The sequence below is a fragment of the Schistocerca piceifrons genome, chromosome 1 (assembly GCF_021461385.2).
Source record: "Schistocerca piceifrons isolate TAMUIC-IGC-003096 chromosome 1, iqSchPice1.1, whole genome shotgun sequence".
NCBI classification, from domain to species: domain Eukaryota; kingdom Metazoa; phylum Arthropoda; class Insecta; order Orthoptera; family Acrididae; genus Schistocerca; species Schistocerca piceifrons.
Genome location: NC_060138.1, coordinates 95,222,757 through 95,242,067, shown reverse-complemented (window position 1 = coordinate 95,242,067; position 19,311 = coordinate 95,222,757). Strand labels below are relative to the sequence as shown.

Genomic DNA, 19,311 nt, shown 5'->3' with positions numbered 1-19,311 from the left:
CAGGTAAGTGACTATTCATATGGGTCATACTGTTTACCAACAAGCAATTTCAAAATAGCGTTTCCTTTCACAGCGCCATCACGCTTTGAAACACTTCCGCTGCAAATAGGTCGATTGATAATGGCCGTCGTTTCGTTTTTGGTTGTCAGTAAGTGCGTATTTTCATATCGTCGTCATACCTGTGATACCTGTAAGCACTCAGAAACGCCAGCTTTCTCAACTATTACACCTGTATGTGGTGAGAGTGATTTTGCCCCAGTGAGTAAAACGTGTACCTCTGGTGGGACTCGAACCCACAATCCCCAGTTTAGGAGACCGATGCCTTATCCATTAGGCCACAGAGGCTGACTGGCGCTAAAGCTGGCGGTGTGCTCGCTCAAATCAACACTTGCCAAGTGTACCCTTCCTGATGCGCTACTCTACGTCTGCAGAGAGTCAGGACGTCGCATGAGCCTTTCCTGTGTGCCTGTACATACTCAGACGTATCGAAGTCCAGGCACCTACTTTCTGCTGGCAATTCTTATACCTGCCGTCTTAGGCTATTCCCTCTCTGAACTGTAAGTCCTGCACACAAGACAGGTAAGTGACTATTCATATGGGTCATACTGTTTACCAACAAGCAATTTCAAAATAGCGTTTCCTTTCACAGCGCCATCACGCTTTGAAACACTTCCGCTGCTAATAGGTCGATTGATAATGGCCGTCGTTTCGTTTTTGGTTGTCAGTAAGTGCGTATTTTCATATCGTCGTCATACCTGTGATACCTGTAAGCACTCAGAAACGCCAGCTTTCTCAACTATTACAGCTGTATGTGGTGAGAGTGATTTTGCCCCAGTGAGTAAAACGTGTACCTCTGGTGGGACTCGAACCCACAATCCCCGGTTTAGGAGACCGATGCCTTATCCATTAGGCCACAGAGGCTGACTGGCGCTAAAGCTGGCGGTGTGCTCGCTCAAATCAACACTTGCCAAGTGTACCCTTCCTGATGCGCTACTCTACGTCTGCAGAGAGTCAGGACGTCGCATGAGCCTTTCCTGTGTGCCTGTACATACTCAGACGTATCGAAGTCCAGGCACCTACTTTCTGCTGGCAATTCTTATACCTGCCGTCTTAGGCTATTCCCTCTCTGAACTGTAAGTCCTGCACACAAGACAGGTAAGTGACTATTCATATGGGTCATACTGTTTACCAACAAGCAATTTCAAAATAGCGTTTCCTTTCACAGCGCCATCACGCTTTGAAACACTTCCGCCGCTAATAGGTCGATTGATAATGGCCGTCGTTTCGTTTTTGGTTGTCAGTAAGTGCGTATTTTCATATCGTCGTCATACCTGTGATACCTGTAAGCACTCAGAAACGCCAGCTTTCTCAACTATTACAGCTGTATGTGGTGAGAGTGATTTTGCCCCAGTGAGTAAAACGTGTACCTCTGGTGGGACTCGAACCCACAATCCCCGGTTTAGGAGACCGATGCCTTATCCATTAGGCCACAGAAGCTGACTGGCGCTAAAGCTGGCCGTGTGCTCGCTCAAATCAACACTTGCCAAGTGTACCCTTCCTGATGCGCTACTCTACGTCTGCAGAGAGTCAGGACGTCGCATGAGCCTTTCCTGTGTGCCTGTACATACTCAGACGTATCGAAGTCCAGGCACCTACTTTCTGCTGGCAATTCTTATACCTGCCGTCTTAGGCTATTCCCTCTCTGAACTGTAAGTCCTGCACACAAGACAGGTAAGTGACTATTCATATGGGTCATACTGTTTACCAACAAGCAATTTCAAAATAGCGTTTCCTTTCACAGCGCCATCACGCTTTGAAACACTTCCGCTGCTAATAGGTCGATTGATAATGGCCGTCGTTTCGTTTTTGGTTGTCAGTAAGTGCGTATTTTCATATCGTCGTCATACCTGTGATACCTGTAAGCACTCAGAAACGCCAGCTTTCTCAACTATTACAGCTGTATGTGGTGAGAGTGATTTTGCCCCAGTGAGTAAAACGTGTACCTCTGGTGGGACTCGAACCCACAATCCCCGGTTTAGGAGACCGATGCCTTATCCATTAGGCCACAGAGGCTGACTGGCGCTAAAGCTGGCGGTGTGCTCGCTCAAATCAACACTTGCCAAGTGTACCCTTCCTGATGCGCTACTCTACGTCTGCAGAGAGTCAGGACGTCGCATGAGCCTTTCCTGTGTGCCTGTACATACTCAGACGTATCGAAGTCCAGGCACCTACTTTCTGCTGGCAATTCTTATACCTGCCGTCTTAGGCTATTCCCTCTCTGAACTGTAAGTCCTGCACACAAGACAGGTAAGTGACTATTCATATGGGTCATACTGTTTACCAACAAGCAATTTCAAAATAGCGTTTCCTTTCACAGCGCCATCACGCTTTGAAACACTTCCGCTGCTAATAGGTCGATTGATAATGGCCGTCGTTTCGTTTTTGGTTGTCAGTAAGTGCGTATTTTCATATCGTCGTCATACCTGTGATACCTGTAAGCACTCAGAAACGCCAGCTTTCTCAACTATTACAGCTGTATGTGGTGAGAGTGATTTTGCCCCAGTGAGTAAAACGTGTACCTCTGGTGGGACTCGAACCCACAATCCCCGGTTTAGGAGACCGATGCCTTATCCATTAGGCCACAGAGGCTGACTGGCGCTAAAGCTGGCGGTGTGCTCGCTCAAATCAACACTTGCCAAGTGTACCCTTCCTGATGCGCTACTCTACGTCTGCAGAGAGTCAGGACGTCGCATGAGCCTTTCCTGTGTGCCTGTACATACTCAGACGTATCGAAGTCCAGGCACCTACTTTCTGCTGGCAATTCTTATACCTGCCGTCTTAGGCTATTCCCTCTCTGAACTGTAAGTCCTGCACACAAGACAGGTAAGTGACTATTCATATGGGTCATACTGTTTACCAACAAGCAATTTCAAAATAGCGTTTCCTTTCACAGCGCCATCACGCTTTGAAACACTTCCGCTGCTAATAGGTCGATTGATAATGGCCGTCGTTTCGTTTTTGGTTGTCAGTAAGTGCGTATTTTCATATCGTCGTCATACCTGTGATACCTGTAAGCACTCAGAAACGCCAGCTTTCTCAACTATTACAGCTGTATGTGGTGAGAGTGATTTTGCCCCAGTGAGTAAAACGTGTACCTCTGGTGGGACTCGAACCCACAATCCCCGGTTTAGGAGACCGATGCCTTATCCATTTTTTTTTTTTTTTTTTTCATAACATGAATCATTTTAATCATCAGTGAAACAGAACATACAATAAACAGCTAGGTCATAAATAAATAAATAGTTACATATATACAACATTACTATTTAACTAAGATAATCTATTCCTTCTTCAATTCAGGTGGAGCCCAGTTCATGTAAAACAGTCCAGAGTTCTTTGCCACAAGCAATGAAAATGCGGCAAATGCTATGCCTCCGAATAAGTGCGTATTATATCTGCGTTGTTTCTCTTCGTAGTTCGCCTGCCAAGAGCCTTGCGGCACCGGTAAATCGTCCATAGATTGTGGCTTAAAGTCTGCTGGTGGATGGTAAGCCCTCGACACTCCTGAACGCAAGGAGCCAGATCTTGCTGCAACTTGTCCCAACTTATGCAACATTGTTTAACGATTTTACGTTCACTTCGGCAATTCTCAACACCTTTTACGGTACACTTCACCTACTTCTTCCCCACATCCATTAGGCCACAGAGGCTGACTGGCGCTAAAGCTGGCGGTGTGCTCGCTCAAATCAACACTTGCCAAGTGTACCCTTCCTGATGCGCTACTCTACGTCTGCAGAGAGTCAGGACGTCGCATGAGCCTTTCCTGTGTGCCTGTACATACTCAGACGTATCGAAGTCCAGGCACCTACTTTCTGCTGGCAATTCTTATACCTGCCGTCTTAGGCTATTCCCTCTCTGAACTGTAAGTCCTGCACACAAGACAGGTAAGTGACTATTCATATGGGTCATACTGTTTACCAACAAGCAATTTCAAAATAGCGTTTCCTTTCACAGCGCCATCACGCTTTGAAACACTTCCGCTGCTAATAGGTCGATTGATAATGGCCGTCGTTTCGTTTTTGGTTGTCAGTAAGTGCGTATTTTCATATCGTCGTCATACCTGTGATACCTGTAAGCACTCAGAAACGCCAGCTTTCTCAACTATTACAGCTGTATGTGGTGAGAGTGATTTTGCCCCAGTGAGTAAAACGTGTACCTCTGGTGGGACTCGAACCCACAATCCCCGGTTTAGGAGACCGATGCCTTATCCATTAGGCCACAGAGGCTGACTGGCGCTAAAGCTGGCGGTGTGCTCGCTCAAATCAACACTTGCCAAGTGTACCCTTCCTGATGCGCTACTCTACGTCTGCAGAGAGTCAGGACGTCGCATGAGCCTTTCCTGTGTGCCTGTACATACTCAGACGTATCGAAGTCCAGGCACCTACTTTCTGCTGGCAATTCTTATACCTGCCGTCTTAGGCTATTCCCTCTCTGAACTGTAAGTCCTGCACACAAGACAGGTAAGTGACTATTCATATGGGTCATACTGTTTACCAACAAGCAATTTCAAAATAGCGTTTCCTTTCACAGCGCCATCACGCTTTGAAACACTTCCGCTGCTAATAGGTCGATTGATAATGGCCGTCGTTTCGTTTTTGGTTGTCAGTAAGTGCGTATTTTCATATCGTCGTCATACCTGTGATACCTGTAAGCACTCAGAAACGCCAGCTTTCTCAACTATTACAGCTGTATGTGGTGAGAGTGATTTTGCCCCAGTGAGTAAAACGTGTACCTCTGGTGGGACTCGAACCCACAATCCCCGGTTTAGGAGACCGATGCCTTATCCATTAGGCCACAGAGGCTGACTGGCGCTAAAGCTGGCGGTGTGCTCGCTCAAATCAACACTTGCCAAGTGTACCCTTCCTGATGCGCTACTCTACGTCTGCAGAGAGTCAGGACGTCGCATGAGCCTTTCCTGTGTGCCTGTACATACTCAGACGTATCGAAGTCCAGGCACCTACTTTCTGCTGGCAATTCTTATACCTGCCGTCTTAGGCTATTCCCTCTCTGAACTGTAAGTCCTGCACACAAGACAGGTAAGTGACTATTCATATGGGTCATACTGTTTACCAACAAGCAATTTCAAAATAGCGTTTCCTTTCACAGCGCCATCACGCTTTGAAACACTTCCGCTGCTAATAGGTCGATTGATAATGGCCGTCGTTTCGTTTTTGGTTGTCAGTAAGTGCGTATTTTCATATCGTCGTCATACCTGTGATACCTGTAAGCACTCAGAAACGCCAGCTTTCTCAACTATTACAGCTGTATGTGGTGAGAGTGATTTTGCCCCAGTGAGTAAAACGTGTACCTCTGGTGGGACTCGAACCCACAATCCCCGGTTTAGGAGACCGATGCCTTATCCATTAGGCCACAGAGGCTGACTGGCGCTAAAGCTGGCGGTGTGCTCGCTCAAATCAACACTTGCCAAGTGTACCCTTCCTGATGCGCTACTCTACGTCTGCAGAGAGTCAGGACGTCGCATGAGCCTTTCCTGTGTGCCTGTACATACTCAGACGTATCGAAGTCCAGGCACCTACTTTCTGCTGGCAATTCTTATACCTGCCGTCTTAGGCTATTCCCTCTCTGAACTGTAAGTCCTGCACACAAGACAGGTAAGTGACTATTCATATGGGTCATACTGTTTACCAACAAGCAATTTCAAAATAGCGTTTCCTTTCACAGCGCCATCACGCTTTGAAACACTTCCGCTGCTAATAGGTCGATTGATAATGGCCGTCGTTTCGTTTTTGGTTGTCAGTAAGTGCGTATTTTCATATCGTCGTCATACCTGTGATACCTGTAAGCACTCAGAAACGCCAGCTTTCTCAACTATTACAGCTGTATGTGGTGAGAGTGATTTTGCCCCAGTGAGTAAAACGTGTACCTCTGGTGGGACTCGAACCCACAATCCCCGGTTTAGGAGACCGATGCCTTATCCATTAGGCCACAGAGGCTGACTGGCGCTAAAGCTGGCGGTGTGCTCGCTCAAATCAACACTTGCCAAGTGTACCCTTCCTGATGCGCTACTCTACGTCTGCAGAGAGTCAGGACGTCGCATGAGCCTTTCCTGTGTGCCTGTACATACTCAGACGTATCGAAGTCCAGGCACCTACTTTCTGCTGGCAATTCTTATACCTGCCGTCTTAGGCTATTCCCTCTCTGAACTGTAAGTCCTGCACACAAGACAGGTAAGTGACTATTCATATGGGTCATACTGTTTATCAACAAGCAATTTCAAAATAGCGTTTCCTTTCACAGCGCCATCACGCTTTGAAACACTTCCGCTGCTAATAGGTCGATTGATAATGGCCGTCGTTTCGTTTTTGGTTGTCAGTAAGTGCGTATTTTCATATCGTCGTCATACCTGTGATACCTGTAAGCACTCAGAAACGCCAGCTTTCTCAACTATTACAGCTGTATGTGGTGAGAGTGATTTTGCCCCAGTGAGTAAAACGTGTACCTCTGGTGGGACTCGAACCCACAATCCCCGGTTTAGGAGACCGATGCCTTATCCATTAGGCCACAGAGGCTGACTGGCGCTAAAGCTGGCGGTGTGCTCGCTCAAATCAACACTTGCCAAGTGTACCCTTCCTGATGCGCTACTCTACGTCTGCAGAGAGTCAGGACGTCGCATGAGCCTTTCCTGTGTGCCTGTACATACTCAGACGTATCGAAGTCCAGGCACCTACTTTCTGCTGGCAATTCTTATACCTGCCGTCTTAGGCTATTCCCTCTCTGAACTGTAAGTCCTGCACACAAGACAGGTAAGTGACTATTCATATGGGTCATACTGTTTACCAACAAGCAATTTCAAAATAGCGTTTCCTTTCACAGCGCCATCACGCTTTGAAACACTTCCGCTGCTAATAGGTCGATTGATAATGGCCGTCGTTTCGTTTTTGGTTGTCAGTAAGTGCGTATTTTCATATCGTCGTCATACCTGTGATACCTGTAAGCACTCAGAAACGCCAGCTTTCTCAACTATTACAGCTGTATGTGGTGAGAGTGATTTTGCCCCAGTGAGTAAAACGTGTACCTCTGGTGGGACTCGAACCCACAATCCCCGGTTTAGGAGACCGATGCCTTATCCATTAGGCCACAGAGGCTGACTGGCGCTAAAGCTGGCGGTGTGCTCGCTCAAATCAACACTTGCCAAGTGTACCCTTCCTGATGCGCTACTCTACGTCTGCAGAGAGTCAGGACGTCGCATGAGCCTTTCCTGTGTGCCTGTACATACTCAGACGTATCGAAGTCCAGGCACCTACTTTCTGCTGGCAATTCTTATACCTGCCGTCTTAGGCTATTCCCTCTCTGAACTGTAAGTCCTGCACACAAGACAGGTAAGTGACTATTCATATGGGTCATACTGTTTACCAACAAGCAATTTCAAAATAGCGTTTCCTTTCACAGCGCCATCACGCTTTGAAACACTTCCGCTGCTAATAGGTCGATTGATAATGGCCGTCGTTTCGTTTTTGGTTGTCAGTAAGTGCGTATTTTCATATCGTCGTCATACCTGTGATACCTGTAAGCACTCAGAAACGCCAGCTTTCTCAACTATTACAGCTGTATGTGGTGAGAGTGATTTTGCCCCAGTGAGTAAAACGTGTACCTCTGGTGGGACTCGAACCCACAATCCCCGGTTTAGGAGACCGATGCCTTATCCATTAGGCCACAGAGGCTGACTGGCGCTAAAGCTGGCGGTGTGCTCGCTCAAATCAACACTTGCCAAGTGTACCCTTCCTGATGCGCTACTCTACGTCTGCAGAGAGTCAGGACGTCGCATGAGCCTTTCCTGTGTGCCTGTACATACTCAGACGTATCGAAGTCCAGGCACCTACTTTCTGCTGGCAATTCTTATACCTGCCGTCTTAGGCTATTCCCTCTCTGAACTGTAAGTCCTGCACACAAGACAGGTAAGTGACTATTCATATGGGTCATACTGTTTACCAACAAGCAATTTCAAAATAGCGTTTCCTTTCACAGCGCCATCACGCTTTGAAACACTTCCGCTGCTAATAGGTCGATTGATAATGGCCGTCGTTTCGTTTTTGGTTGTCAGTAAGTGCGTATTTTCATATCGTCGTCATACCTGTGATACCTGTAAGCACTCAGAAACGCCAGCTTTCTCAACTATTACAGCTGTATGTGGTGAGAGTGATTTTGCCCCAGTGAGTAAAACGTGTACCTCTGGTGGGACTCGAACCCACAATCCCCGGTTTAGGAGACCGATGCCTTATCCATTAGGCGACAGAGGCTGACTGGCGCTAAAGCTGGCGGTGTGCTCGCTCAAATCAACACTTGCCAAGTTTACCCTTCCTGATGCGCTACTCTACGTCTGCAGAGAGTCAGGACGTCGCATGAGCCTTTCCTGTGTGCCTGTACATACTCAGACGTATCGAAGTCCAGGCACCTACTTTCTGCTGGCAATTCTTATACCTGCCGTCTTAGGCTATTCCCTCTCTGAACTGTAAGTCCTGCACACAAGACAGGTAAGTGACTATTCATATGGGTCATACTGTTTACCAACAAGCAATTTCAAAATAGCGTTTCCTTTCACAGCGCCATCACGCTTTGAAACACTTCCGCTGCTAATAGGTCGATTGATAATGGCCGTCGTTTCGTTTTTGGTTGTCAGTAAGTGCGTATTTTCATATCGTCGTCATACCTGTGATACCTGTAAGCACTCAGAAACGCCAGCTTTCTCAACTATTACAGCTGTATGTGGTGAGAGTGATTTTGCCCCAGTGAGTAAAACGTGTACCTCTGGTGGGACTCGAACCCACAATCCCCGGTTTAGGAGACCGATGCCTTATCCATTAGGCCACAGAGGCTGACTGGCGCTAAAGCTGGCGGTGTGCTCGCTCAAATCAACACTTGCCAAGTGTACCCTTCCTGATGCGCTACTCTACGTCTGCAGAGAGTCAGGACGTCGCATGAGCCTTTCCTGTGTGCCTGTACATACTCAGACGTATCGAAGTCCAGGCACCTACTTTCTGCTGGCAATTCTTATACCTGCCGTCTTAGGCTATTCCCTCTCTGAACTGTAAGTCCTGCACACAAGACAGGTAAGTGACTATTCATATGGGTCATACTGTTTACCAACAAGCAATTTCAAAATAGCGTTTCCTTTCACAGCGCCATCACGCTTTGAAACACTTCCGCTGCTAATAGGTCGATTGATAATGGCCGTCGTTTCGTTTTTGGTTGTCAGTAAGTGCGTATTTTCATATCGTCGTCATACCTGTGATACCTGTAAGCACTCAGAAACGCCAGCTTTCTCAACTATTACAGCTGTATGTGGTGAGAGTGATTTTGCCCCAGTGAGTAAAACGTGTACCTCTGGTGGGACTCGAACCCACAATCCCCGGTTTAGGAGACCGATGCCTTATCCATTAGGCCACAGAGGCTGACTGGCGCTAAAGCTGGCGGTGTGCTCGCTCAAATCAACACTTGCCAAGTGTACCCTTCCTGATGCGCTACTCTACGTCTGCAGAGAGTCAGGACGTCGCATGAGCCTTTCCTGTGTGCCTGTACATACTCAGACGTATCGAAGTCCAGGCACCTACTTTCTGCTGGCAATTCTTATACCTGCCGTCTTAGGCTATTCCCTCTCTGAACTGTAAGTCCTGCACACAAGACAGGTAAGTGACTATTCATATGGGTCATACTGTTTACCAACAAGCAATTTCAAAATAGCGTTTCCTTTCACAGCGCCATCACGCTTTGAAACACTTCCGCTGCTAATAGGTCGATTGATAATGGCCGTCGTTTCGTTTTTGGTAGTCAGTAAGTGCGTATTTTCATATCGTCGTCATACCTGTGATACCTGTAAGCACTCAGAAACGCCAGCTTTCTCAACTATTACAGCTGTATGTGGTGAGAGTGATTTTGCCCCAGTGAGTAAAACGTGTACCTCTGGTGGGACTCGAACCCACAATCCCCGGTTTAGGAGACCGATGCCTTATCCATTAGGCCACAGAGGCTGACTGGCGCTAAAGCTGGCGGTGTGCTCGCTCAAATCAACACTTGCCAAGTGTACCCTTCCTGATGCGCTACTCTACGTCTGCAGAGAGTCAGGACGTCGCATGAGCCTTTCCTGTGTGCCTGTACATACTCAGACGTATCGAAGTCCAGGCACCTACTTTCTGCTGGCAATTCTTATACCTGCCGTCTTAGGCTATTCCCTCTCTGAACTGTAAGTCCTGCACACAAGACAGGTAAGTGACTATTCATATGGGTCATACTGTTTACCAACAAGCAATTTCAAAATAGCGTTTCCTTTCACAGCGCCATCACGCTTTGAAACACTTCCGCTGCTAATAGGTCGATTGATAATGGCCGTCGTTTCGTTTTTGGTTGTCAGTAAGTGCGTATTTTCATATCGTCGTCATACCTGTGATACCTGTAAGCACTCAGAAACGCCAGCTTTCTCAACTATTACAGCTGTATGTGGTGAGAGTGATTTTGCCCCAGTGAGTAAAACGTGTACCTCTGGTGGGACTCGAACCCACAATCCCCGGTTTAGGAGACCGATGCCTTATCCATTAGGCCACAGAGGCTGACTGGCGCTGAAGCTGGCGGTGTGCTCGCTCAAATCAACACTTGCCAAGTGTACCCTTCCTGATGCGCTACTCTACGTCTGCAGAGAGTCAGGACGTCGCATGAGCCTTTCCTGTGTGCCTGTACATACTCAGACGTATCGAAGTCCAGGCACCTACTTTCTGCTGGCAATTCTTATACCTGCCGTCTTAGGCTATTCCCTCTCTGAACTGTAAGTCCTGCACACAAGACAGGTAAGTGACTATTCATATGGGTCATACTGTTTACCAACAAGCAATTTCAAAATAGCGTTTCCTTTCACAGCGCCATCACGCTTTGAAACACTTCCGCTGCTAATAGGTCGATTGATAATGGCCGTCGTTTCGTTTTTGGTTGTCAGTAAGTGCGTATTTTCATATCGTCGTCATACCTGTGATACCTGTAAGCACTCAGAAACGCCAGCTTTCTCAACTATTACAGCTGTATGTGGTGAGAGTGATTTTGCCCCAGTGAGTAAAACGTGTACCTCTGGTGGGACTCGAACCCACAATCCCCGGTTTAGGAGACCGATGCCTTATCCATTAGGCCACAGAGGCTGACTGGCGCTAAAGCTGGCGGTGTGCTCGCTCAAATCAACACTTGCCAAGTGTACCCTTCCTGATGCGCTACTCTACGTCTGCAGAGAGTCAGGACGTCGCATGAGCCTTTCCTGTGTGCCTGTACATACTCAGACGTATCGAAGTCCAGGCACCTACTTTCTGCTGGCAATTCTTATACCTGCCGTCTTAGGCTATTCCCTCTCTGAACTGTAAGTCCTGCACACAAGACAGGTAAGTGACTATTCATATGGGTCATACTGTTTACCAACAAGCAATTTCAAAATAGCGTTTCCTTTCACAGCGCCATCACGCTTTGAAACACTTCCGCTGCTAATAGGTCGATTGATAATGGCCGTCGTTTCGTTTTTGGTTGTCAGTAAGTGCGTATTTTCATATCGTCGTCATACCTGTGATACCTGTAAGCACTCAGAAACGCCAGCTTTCTCAACTATTACAGCTGTATGTGGTGAGAGTGATTTTGCCCCAGTGAGTAAAACGTGTACCTCTGGTGGGACTCGAACCCACAATCCCCGGTTTAGGAGACCGATGCCTTATCCATTAGGCCACAGAGGCTGACTGGCGCTAAAGCTGGCGGTGTGCTCGCTCAAATCAACACTTGCCAAGTGTACCCTTCCTGATGCGCTACTCTACGTCTGCAGAGAGTCAGGACGTCGCATGAGCCTTTCCTGTGTGCCTGTACATACTCAGACGTATCGAAGTCCAGGCACCTACTTTCTGCTGGCAATTCTTATACCTGCCGTCTTAGGCTATTCCCTCTCTGAACTGTAAGTCCTGCACACAAGACAGGTAAGTGACTATTCATATGGGTCATACTGTTTACCAACAAGCAATTTCAAAATAGCGTTTCCTTTCACAGCGCCATCACGCTTTGAAACACTTCCGCTGCTAATAGGTCGATTGATAATGGCCGTCGTTTCGTTTTTGGTTGTCAGTAAGTGCGTATTTTCATATCGTCGTCATACCTGTGATACCTGTAAGCACTCAGAAACGCCAGCTTTCTCAACTATTACAGCTGTATGTGGTGAGAGTGATTTTGCCCCAGTGAGTAAAACGTGTACCTCTGGTGGGACTCGAACCCACAATCCCCGGTTTAGGAGACCGATGCCTTATCCATTAGGCCACAGAGGCTGACTGGCGCTAAAGCTGGCGGTGTGCTCGCTCAAATCAACACTTGCCAAGTGTACCCTTCCTGATGCGCTACTCTACGTCTGCAGAGAGTCAGGACGTCGCATGAGCCTTTCCTGTGTGCCTGTACATACTCAGACGTATCGAAGTCCAGGCACCTACTTTCTGCTGGCAATTCTTATACCTGCCGTCTTAGGCTATTCCCTCTCTGAACTGTAAGTCCTGCACACAAGACAGGTAAGTGACTATTCATATGGGTCATACTGTTTACCAACAAGCAATTTCAAAATAGCGTTTCCTTTCACAGCGCCATCACGCTTTGAAACACTTCCGCTGCTAATAGGTCGATTGATAATGGCCGTCGTTTCGTTTTTGGTTGTCAGTAAGTGCGTATTTTCATATCGTCGTCATACCTGTGATACCTGTAAGCACTCAGAAACGCCAGCTTTCTCAACTATTACAGCTGTATGTGGTGAGAGTGATTTTGCCCCAGTGAGTAAAACGTGTACCTCTGGTGGGACTCGAACCCACAATCCCCGGTTTAGGAGACCGATGCCTTATCCATTAGGCCACAGAGGCTGACTGGCGCTAAAGCTGGCGGTGTGCTCGCTCAAATCAACACTTGCCAAGTGTACCCTTCCTGATGCGCTACTCTACGTCTGCAGAGAGTCAGGACGTCGCATGAGCCTTTCCTGTGTGCCTGTACATACTCAGACGTATCGAAGTCCAGGCACCTACTTTCTGCTGGCAATTCTTATACCTGCCGTCTTAGGCTATTCCCTCTCTGAACTGTAAGTCCTGCACACAAGACAGGTAAGTGACTATTCATATGGGTCATACTGTTTACCAACAAGCAATTTCAAAATAGCGTTTCCTTTCACAGCGCCATCACGCTTTGAAACACTTCCGCTGCTAATAGGTCGATTGATAATGGCCGTCGTTTCGTTTTTGGTTGTCAGTAAGTGCGTATTTTCATATCGTCGTCATACCTGTGATACCTGTAAGCACTCAGAAACGCCAGCTTTCTCAACTATTACAGCTGTATGTGGTGAGAGTGATTTTGCCCCAGTGAGTAAAACGTGTACCTCTGGTGGGACTCGAACCCACAATCCCCGGTTTAGGAGACCGATGCCTTATCCATTAGGCCACAGAGGCTGACTGGCGCTAAAGCTGGCGGTGTGCTCGCTCAAATCAACACTTGCCAAGTGTACCCTTCCTGATGCGCTACTCTACGTCTGCAGAGAGTCAGGACGTCGCATGAGCCTTTCCTGTGTGCCTGTACATACTCAGACGTATCGAAGTCCAGGCACCTACTTTCTGCTGGCAATTCTTATACCTGCCGTCTTAGGCTATTCCCTCTCTGAACTGTAAGTCCTGCACACAAGACAGGTAAGTGACTATTCATATGGGTCATACTGTTTACCAACAAGCAATTTCAAAATAGCGTTTCCTTTCACAGCGCCATCACGCTTTGAAACACTTCCGCTGCTAATAGGTCGATTGATAATGGCCGTCGTTTCGTTTTTGGTTGTCAGTAAGTGCGTATTTTCATATCGTCGTCATACCTGTGATACCTGTAAGCACTCAGAAACGCCAGCTTTCTCAACTATTACAGCTGTATGTGGTGAGAGTGATTTTGCCCCAGTGAGTAAAACGTGTACCTCTGGTGGGACTCGAACCCACAATCCCCGGTTTAGGAGACCGATGCCTTATCCATTAGGCCACAGAGGCTGACTGGCGCTAAAGCTGGCGGTGTGCTCGCTCAAATCAACACTTGCCAAGTGTACCCTTCCTGATGCGCTACTCTACGTCTGCAGAGAGTCAGGACGTCGCATGAGCCTTTCCTGTGTGCCTGTACATACTCAGACGTATCGAAGTCCAGGCACCTACTTTCTGCTGGCAATTCTTATACCTGCCGTCTTAGGCTATTCCCTCTCTGAACTGTAAGTCCTGCACACAAGACAGGTAAGTGACTATTCATATGGGTCATACTGTTTACCAACAAGCAATTTCAAAATAGCGTTTCCTTTCACAGCGCCATCACGCTTTGAAACACTTCCGCTGCTAATAGGTCGATTGATAATGGCCGTCGTTTCGTTTTTGGTTGTCAGTAAGTGCGTATTTTCATATCGTCGTCATACCTGTGATACCTGTAAGCACTCAGAAACGCCAGCTTTCTCAACTATTACAGCTGTATGTGGTGAGAGTGATTTTGCCGCAGTGAGTAAAACGTGTACCTCTGGTGGGACTCGAACCCACAATCCCCGGTTTAGGAGACCGATGCCTTATCCATTAGGCCACAGAGGCTGACTGGCGCTAAAGCTGGCGGTGTGCTCGCTCAAATCAACACTTGCCAAGTGTACCCTTCCTGATGCGCTACTCTACGTCTGCAGAGAGTCAGGACGTCGCATGAGCCTTTCCTGTGTGCCTGTACATACTCAGACGTATCGAAGTCCAGGCACCTACTTTCTGCTGGCAATTCTTATACCTGCCGTCTTAGGCTATTCCCTCTCTGAACTGTAAGTCCTGCACACAAGACAGGTAAGTGACTATTCATATGGGTCATACTGTTTACCAACAAGCAATTTCAAAATAGCGTTTCCTTTCACAGCGCCATCACGCTTTGAAACACTTCCGCTGCTAATAGGTCGATTGATAATGGCCGTCGTTTCGTTTTTGGTTGTCAGTAAGTGCGTATTTTCATATCGTCGTCATACCTGTGATACCTGTAAGCACTCAGAAACGCCAGCTTTCTCAACTATTACAGCTGTATGTGGTGAGAGTGATTTTGCCCCAGTGAGTAAAACGTGTACCTCTGGTGGGACTCGAACCCACAATCCCCGGTTTAGGAGACCGATGCCTTATCCATTAGGCCACAGAGGCTGACTGGCGCTAAAGCTGGCGGTGTGCTCGCTCAAATCAACACTTGCCAAGTGTACCCTTCCTGATGCGCTACTCTACGTCTGCAGAGAGTCAGGACGTCGCATGAGCCTTTCCTGTGTGCCTGTACATACTCAGACGTATCGAAGTCCAGGCACCTACTTTCTGCTGGCAATTCTTATACCTGCCGTCTTAGGCTATTCCCTCTCTGAACTGTAAGTCCTGCACACAAGACAGGTAAGTGACTATTCATATGGGTCATACTGTTTACCAACAAGCAATTTCAAAATAGCGTTTCCTTTCACAGCGCCATCACGCTTTGAAACACTTCCGCTGCTAATAGGTCGATTGATAATGGCCGTCGTTTCGTTTTTGGTTGTCAGTAAGTGCGTATTTTCATATCGTCGTCATACCTGTGATACCTGTAAGCACTCAGAAACGCCAGCTTTCTCAACTATTACAGCTGTATGTGGTGAGAGTGATTTTGCCCCAGTGAGTAAAACGTGTACCTCTGGTGGGACTCGAACCCACAATCCCCGGTTTAGGAGACCGATGCCTTATCCATTAGGCCACAGAGGCTGACTGGCGCTAAAGCTGGCGGTGTGCTCGCTCAAATCAACACTTGCCAAGTGTACCCTTCCTGATGCGCTACTCTACGTCTGCAGAGAGTCAGGACGTCGCATGAGCCTTTCCTGTGTGCCTGTACATACTCAGACGTATCGAAGTCCAGGCACCTACTTTCTGCTGGCAATTCTTATACCTGCCGTCTTAGGCTATTCCCTCTCTGAACTGTAAGTCCTGCACACAAGACAGGTAAGTGACTATTCATATGGGTCATACTGTTTACCAACAAGCAATTTCAAAATAGCGTTTCCTTTCACAGCGCCATCACGCTTTGAAACACTTCCGCTGCTAATAGGTCGATTGATAATGGCCGTCGTTTCGTTTTTGGTTGTCAGTAAGTGCGTATTTTCATATCGTCGTCATACCTGTGATACCTGTAAGCACTCAGAAACGCCAGCTTTCTCAACTATTACAGCTGTATGTGGTGAGAGTGATTTTGCCCCAGTGAGTAAAACGTGTACCTCTGGTGGGACTCGAACCCACAATCCCCGGTTTAGGAGACCGATGCCTTATCCATTAGGCCACAGAGGCTGACTGGCGCTAAAGCTGGCGGTGTGCTCGCTCAAATCAACACTTGCCAAGTGTACCCTTCCTGATGCGCTACTCTACGTCTGCAGAGAGTCAGGACGTCGCATGAGCCTTTCCTGTGTGCCTGTACATACTCAGACGTATCGAAGTCCAGGCACCTACTTTCTGCTGGCAATTCTTATACCTGCCGTCTTAGGCTATTCCCTCTCTGAACTGTAAGTCCTGCACACAAGACAGGTAAGTGACTATTCATATGGGTCATACTGTTTACCAACAAGCAATTTCAAAATAGCGTTTCCTTTCACAGCGCCATCACGCTTTGAAACACTTCCGCTGCTAATAGGTCGATTGATAATGGCCGTCGTTTCGTTTTTGGTTGTCAGTAAGTGCGTATTTTCATATCGTCGTCATACCTGTGATACCTGTAAGCACTCAGAAACGCCAGCTTTCTCAACTATTACAGCTGTATGTGGTGAGAGTGATTTTGCCCCAGTGAGTAAAACGTGTACCTCTGGTGGGACTCGAACCCACAATCCCCGGTTTAGGAGACCGATGCCTTATCCATTAGGCCACAGAGGCTGACTGGCGCTAAAGCTGGCGGTGTGCTCGCTCAAATCAACACTTGCCAAGTGTACCCTTCCTGATGCGCTACTCTACGTCTGCAGAGAGTCAGGACGTCGCATGAGCCTTTCCTGTGTGCCTGTACATACTCAGACGTATCGAAGTCCAGGCACCTACTTTCTGCTGGCAATTCTTATACCTGCCGTCTTAGGCTATTCCCTCTCTGAACTGTAAGTCCTGCACACAAGACAGGTAAGTGACTATTCATATGGGTCATACTGTTTACCAACAAGCAATTTCAAAATAGCGTTTCCTTTCACAGCGCCATCACGCTTTGAAACACTTCCGCTGCTAATAGGTCGATTGATAATGGCCGTCGTTTCGTTTTTGGTTGTCAGTAAGTGCGTATTTTCATATCGTCGTCATACCTGTGATACCTGTAAGCACTCAGAAACGCCAGCTTTCTCAACTATTACAGCTGTATGTGGTGAGAGTGATTTTGCCCCAGTGAGTAAAACGTGTACCTCTGGTGGGACTCGAACCCACAATCCCCGGTTTAGGAGACCGATGCCTTATCCATTAGGCCACAGAGGCTGACTGGCGCTAAAGCTGGCGGTGTGCTCGCTCAAATCAACACTTGCCAAGTGTACCCTTCCTGATGCGCTACTCTACGTCTGCAGAGAGTCAGGACGTCGCATGAGCCTTTCCTGTGTGCCTGTACATACTCAGACGTATCGAAGTCCAGGCACCTACTTTCTGCTGGCAATTCTTATACCTGCCGTCTTAGGCTATTCCCTCTCTGAACTGTAAGTCCTGCACACAAGACAGGTAAGTGACTATTCATATGGGTCATACTGTTTACCAACAAGCAATTTCAAAATAGCGTTTCCTTTCACAGCGCCATCACGCTTTGAAACACTTCCGCTGCTAATAGGTCGATTGATAATGGCCGTCGTTTCGTTTTTGGTTGTCAGTAAGTGCGTATTTTCATATCGTCGTCATACCTGTGATACCTGTAAGCACTCAGAAACGCCAGCTTTCTCAACTATTACAGCTGTATGTGGTGAGAGTGATTTTGCCCCAGTGAGTAAAACGTGTACCTCTGGTGGGACTCGAACCCACAATCCCCGGTTTAGGAGACCGATGCCTTATCCATTTTTTTTTTTTTTTTTTTTTTTTTTCACAAATGCAGAGTAATTCCATTGGCGTCGCATCAAAATGAATACCTGCCGAAACCCGGGATATAAAGATTAAAACACGAAAACTTCAGTCCTGGTGTAGAGAAGAAACATATATAAAGGCGGCAAATTCAGAAACAGTATAAAAGAAAATGGCTCACACAGGTGACCTTAGCCAACACCCTCTCTTTCAAATGTCAGGCTAAGCATATTGGCAAAATCATCTCGGAGGCCTGGCAATCGCAAGCGCTGCCAGTAAGCAGTAAGCATGTACTGCCGAAACGCTAGGTGTCCATCCTCTTCATGACAACTGTTGACAAAATGTACGAAATGGCCAATCAACCACATGACGGTATGGAGCTTCGTCCGCGGAAAAAAGGAAGAATCGGGCCGGACGATGATGTCAATAGTATAAGCGGCTTCAGCAGACCTAGTGACAAAAGCAAGTTGTTTCCTGAGCCAACGCCAATTAGCAAGGTGCCCACAGCAGGTGAATCGATGTTCAAGGGTATCCAGGAGACCACACCGAGTACAGGTGTCCGTGTCAGAAAGACCAATACGGTGCAGTCGTACATTGGTGGGAACCAAATTATTTATTACCCTATACCACGTGGACGCCACGGCCATAGAGTGGATCGGCAGACTAACGTTCTTCCAGACGTTCCTCCAGGACACGGATGGAGACGCCAGTTCTATTGGATTGGGACTGGCCAGCCCCTCCCAGCGGGCAATCAAGCTCTTGGTCGTTGGCACCGGTCGCCGCAAGAAGACGTCACCGAGGTAACTCACCGCAATGTAAAATTCCCGAATGTGTTTCAACTTAAAATTTAGGCGTCCGACATCGACAGGTGGAGCAAGGCTCGCCGGACGCACAACAGTAAAAAGCCTGGATGTAATTGAAGTCACTTCTTGCGTAACAATTAGAGTCGTTCGGCGGACGTACAAAGCAGACGCCTTGCGAGTAATGTCAGAGAGGCCCAAGCCTCCGGAGAGACGCGGTTTCGTCATTACCTCGTAACGTAACTTGAATAGATGGCCCTTCCATATAAACCTGCTAGACAATTGGCGCAACCTTTTCGCCACCATCATGGGAAGTGGGAACAGCTGAGCAACATAATAAGCTTTACATAGGACGTAGGTGTCTAAAATTCGGACTTTTTGCAAAATGGTAGCAGAGCGCTGCTCATGGACCA

General features: G+C 47.6%; 29 non-coding genes across 29 annotated transcripts; all 29 read right to left on the bottom strand.

Annotated features, from left to right (window-relative positions):
- Nucleotides 1–272: 272 nt before the first annotated feature.
- Nucleotides 273–345, bottom strand: Trnar-ccu. Its single transcript has one exon. It is a non-coding gene; the product is annotated as a tRNA-Arg (tRNA).
- A 503-nt stretch (nt 346–848) lies between these two features.
- Trnar-ccu lies at nt 849–921 on the bottom strand. Its single transcript has one exon. It is a non-coding gene; the product is annotated as a tRNA-Arg (tRNA).
- Nucleotides 922–1,424: 503 nt separating this feature from the next.
- Nucleotides 1,425–1,497, bottom strand: Trnar-ccu. Its single transcript has one exon. It is a non-coding gene; the product is annotated as a tRNA-Arg (tRNA).
- Nucleotides 1,498–2,000: 503 nt separating this feature from the next.
- Nucleotides 2,001–2,073, bottom strand: Trnar-ccu. The gene has a single exon. It is a non-coding gene; the product is annotated as a tRNA-Arg (tRNA).
- Nucleotides 2,074–2,576: 503 nt separating this feature from the next.
- Nucleotides 2,577–2,649, bottom strand: Trnar-ccu. The gene has a single exon. It is a non-coding gene; the product is annotated as a tRNA-Arg (tRNA).
- Nucleotides 2,650–4,213: 1,564 nt separating this feature from the next.
- Trnar-ccu lies at nt 4,214–4,286 on the bottom strand. Its single transcript has one exon. It is a non-coding gene; the product is annotated as a tRNA-Arg (tRNA).
- Nucleotides 4,287–4,789: 503 nt separating this feature from the next.
- On the bottom strand, nt 4,790–4,862 carry Trnar-ccu. The gene has a single exon. It is a non-coding gene; the product is annotated as a tRNA-Arg (tRNA).
- Nucleotides 4,863–5,365: 503 nt separating this feature from the next.
- Trnar-ccu lies at nt 5,366–5,438 on the bottom strand. Its single transcript has one exon. It is a non-coding gene; the product is annotated as a tRNA-Arg (tRNA).
- A 503-nt stretch (nt 5,439–5,941) lies between these two features.
- Nucleotides 5,942–6,014, bottom strand: Trnar-ccu. Its single transcript has one exon. It is a non-coding gene; the product is annotated as a tRNA-Arg (tRNA).
- A 503-nt stretch (nt 6,015–6,517) lies between these two features.
- On the bottom strand, nt 6,518–6,590 carry Trnar-ccu. The gene has a single exon. It is a non-coding gene; the product is annotated as a tRNA-Arg (tRNA).
- Nucleotides 6,591–7,093: 503 nt separating this feature from the next.
- Nucleotides 7,094–7,166, bottom strand: Trnar-ccu. Its single transcript has one exon. It is a non-coding gene; the product is annotated as a tRNA-Arg (tRNA).
- A 503-nt stretch (nt 7,167–7,669) lies between these two features.
- On the bottom strand, nt 7,670–7,742 carry Trnar-ccu. The gene has a single exon. It is a non-coding gene; the product is annotated as a tRNA-Arg (tRNA).
- A 503-nt stretch (nt 7,743–8,245) lies between these two features.
- Trnar-ccu lies at nt 8,246–8,318 on the bottom strand. The gene has a single exon. It is a non-coding gene; the product is annotated as a tRNA-Arg (tRNA).
- Nucleotides 8,319–8,821: 503 nt separating this feature from the next.
- On the bottom strand, nt 8,822–8,894 carry Trnar-ccu. Its single transcript has one exon. It is a non-coding gene; the product is annotated as a tRNA-Arg (tRNA).
- A 503-nt stretch (nt 8,895–9,397) lies between these two features.
- Trnar-ccu lies at nt 9,398–9,470 on the bottom strand. Its single transcript has one exon. It is a non-coding gene; the product is annotated as a tRNA-Arg (tRNA).
- A 503-nt stretch (nt 9,471–9,973) lies between these two features.
- On the bottom strand, nt 9,974–10,046 carry Trnar-ccu. Its single transcript has one exon. It is a non-coding gene; the product is annotated as a tRNA-Arg (tRNA).
- A 503-nt stretch (nt 10,047–10,549) lies between these two features.
- Trnar-ccu lies at nt 10,550–10,622 on the bottom strand. Its single transcript has one exon. It is a non-coding gene; the product is annotated as a tRNA-Arg (tRNA).
- A 503-nt stretch (nt 10,623–11,125) lies between these two features.
- On the bottom strand, nt 11,126–11,198 carry Trnar-ccu. The gene has a single exon. It is a non-coding gene; the product is annotated as a tRNA-Arg (tRNA).
- Nucleotides 11,199–11,701: 503 nt separating this feature from the next.
- On the bottom strand, nt 11,702–11,774 carry Trnar-ccu. Its single transcript has one exon. It is a non-coding gene; the product is annotated as a tRNA-Arg (tRNA).
- A 503-nt stretch (nt 11,775–12,277) lies between these two features.
- Nucleotides 12,278–12,350, bottom strand: Trnar-ccu. The gene has a single exon. It is a non-coding gene; the product is annotated as a tRNA-Arg (tRNA).
- A 503-nt stretch (nt 12,351–12,853) lies between these two features.
- Trnar-ccu lies at nt 12,854–12,926 on the bottom strand. The gene has a single exon. It is a non-coding gene; the product is annotated as a tRNA-Arg (tRNA).
- A 503-nt stretch (nt 12,927–13,429) lies between these two features.
- Nucleotides 13,430–13,502, bottom strand: Trnar-ccu. The gene has a single exon. It is a non-coding gene; the product is annotated as a tRNA-Arg (tRNA).
- A 503-nt stretch (nt 13,503–14,005) lies between these two features.
- Nucleotides 14,006–14,078, bottom strand: Trnar-ccu. The gene has a single exon. It is a non-coding gene; the product is annotated as a tRNA-Arg (tRNA).
- Nucleotides 14,079–14,581: 503 nt separating this feature from the next.
- Nucleotides 14,582–14,654, bottom strand: Trnar-ccu. The gene has a single exon. It is a non-coding gene; the product is annotated as a tRNA-Arg (tRNA).
- A 503-nt stretch (nt 14,655–15,157) lies between these two features.
- Nucleotides 15,158–15,230, bottom strand: Trnar-ccu. Its single transcript has one exon. It is a non-coding gene; the product is annotated as a tRNA-Arg (tRNA).
- A 503-nt stretch (nt 15,231–15,733) lies between these two features.
- On the bottom strand, nt 15,734–15,806 carry Trnar-ccu. The gene has a single exon. It is a non-coding gene; the product is annotated as a tRNA-Arg (tRNA).
- A 503-nt stretch (nt 15,807–16,309) lies between these two features.
- Nucleotides 16,310–16,382, bottom strand: Trnar-ccu. Its single transcript has one exon. It is a non-coding gene; the product is annotated as a tRNA-Arg (tRNA).
- Nucleotides 16,383–16,885: 503 nt separating this feature from the next.
- Trnar-ccu lies at nt 16,886–16,958 on the bottom strand. The gene has a single exon. It is a non-coding gene; the product is annotated as a tRNA-Arg (tRNA).
- Nucleotides 16,959–17,461: 503 nt separating this feature from the next.
- Nucleotides 17,462–17,534, bottom strand: Trnar-ccu. The gene has a single exon. It is a non-coding gene; the product is annotated as a tRNA-Arg (tRNA).
- Nucleotides 17,535–19,311: the final 1,777 nt, after the last annotated feature.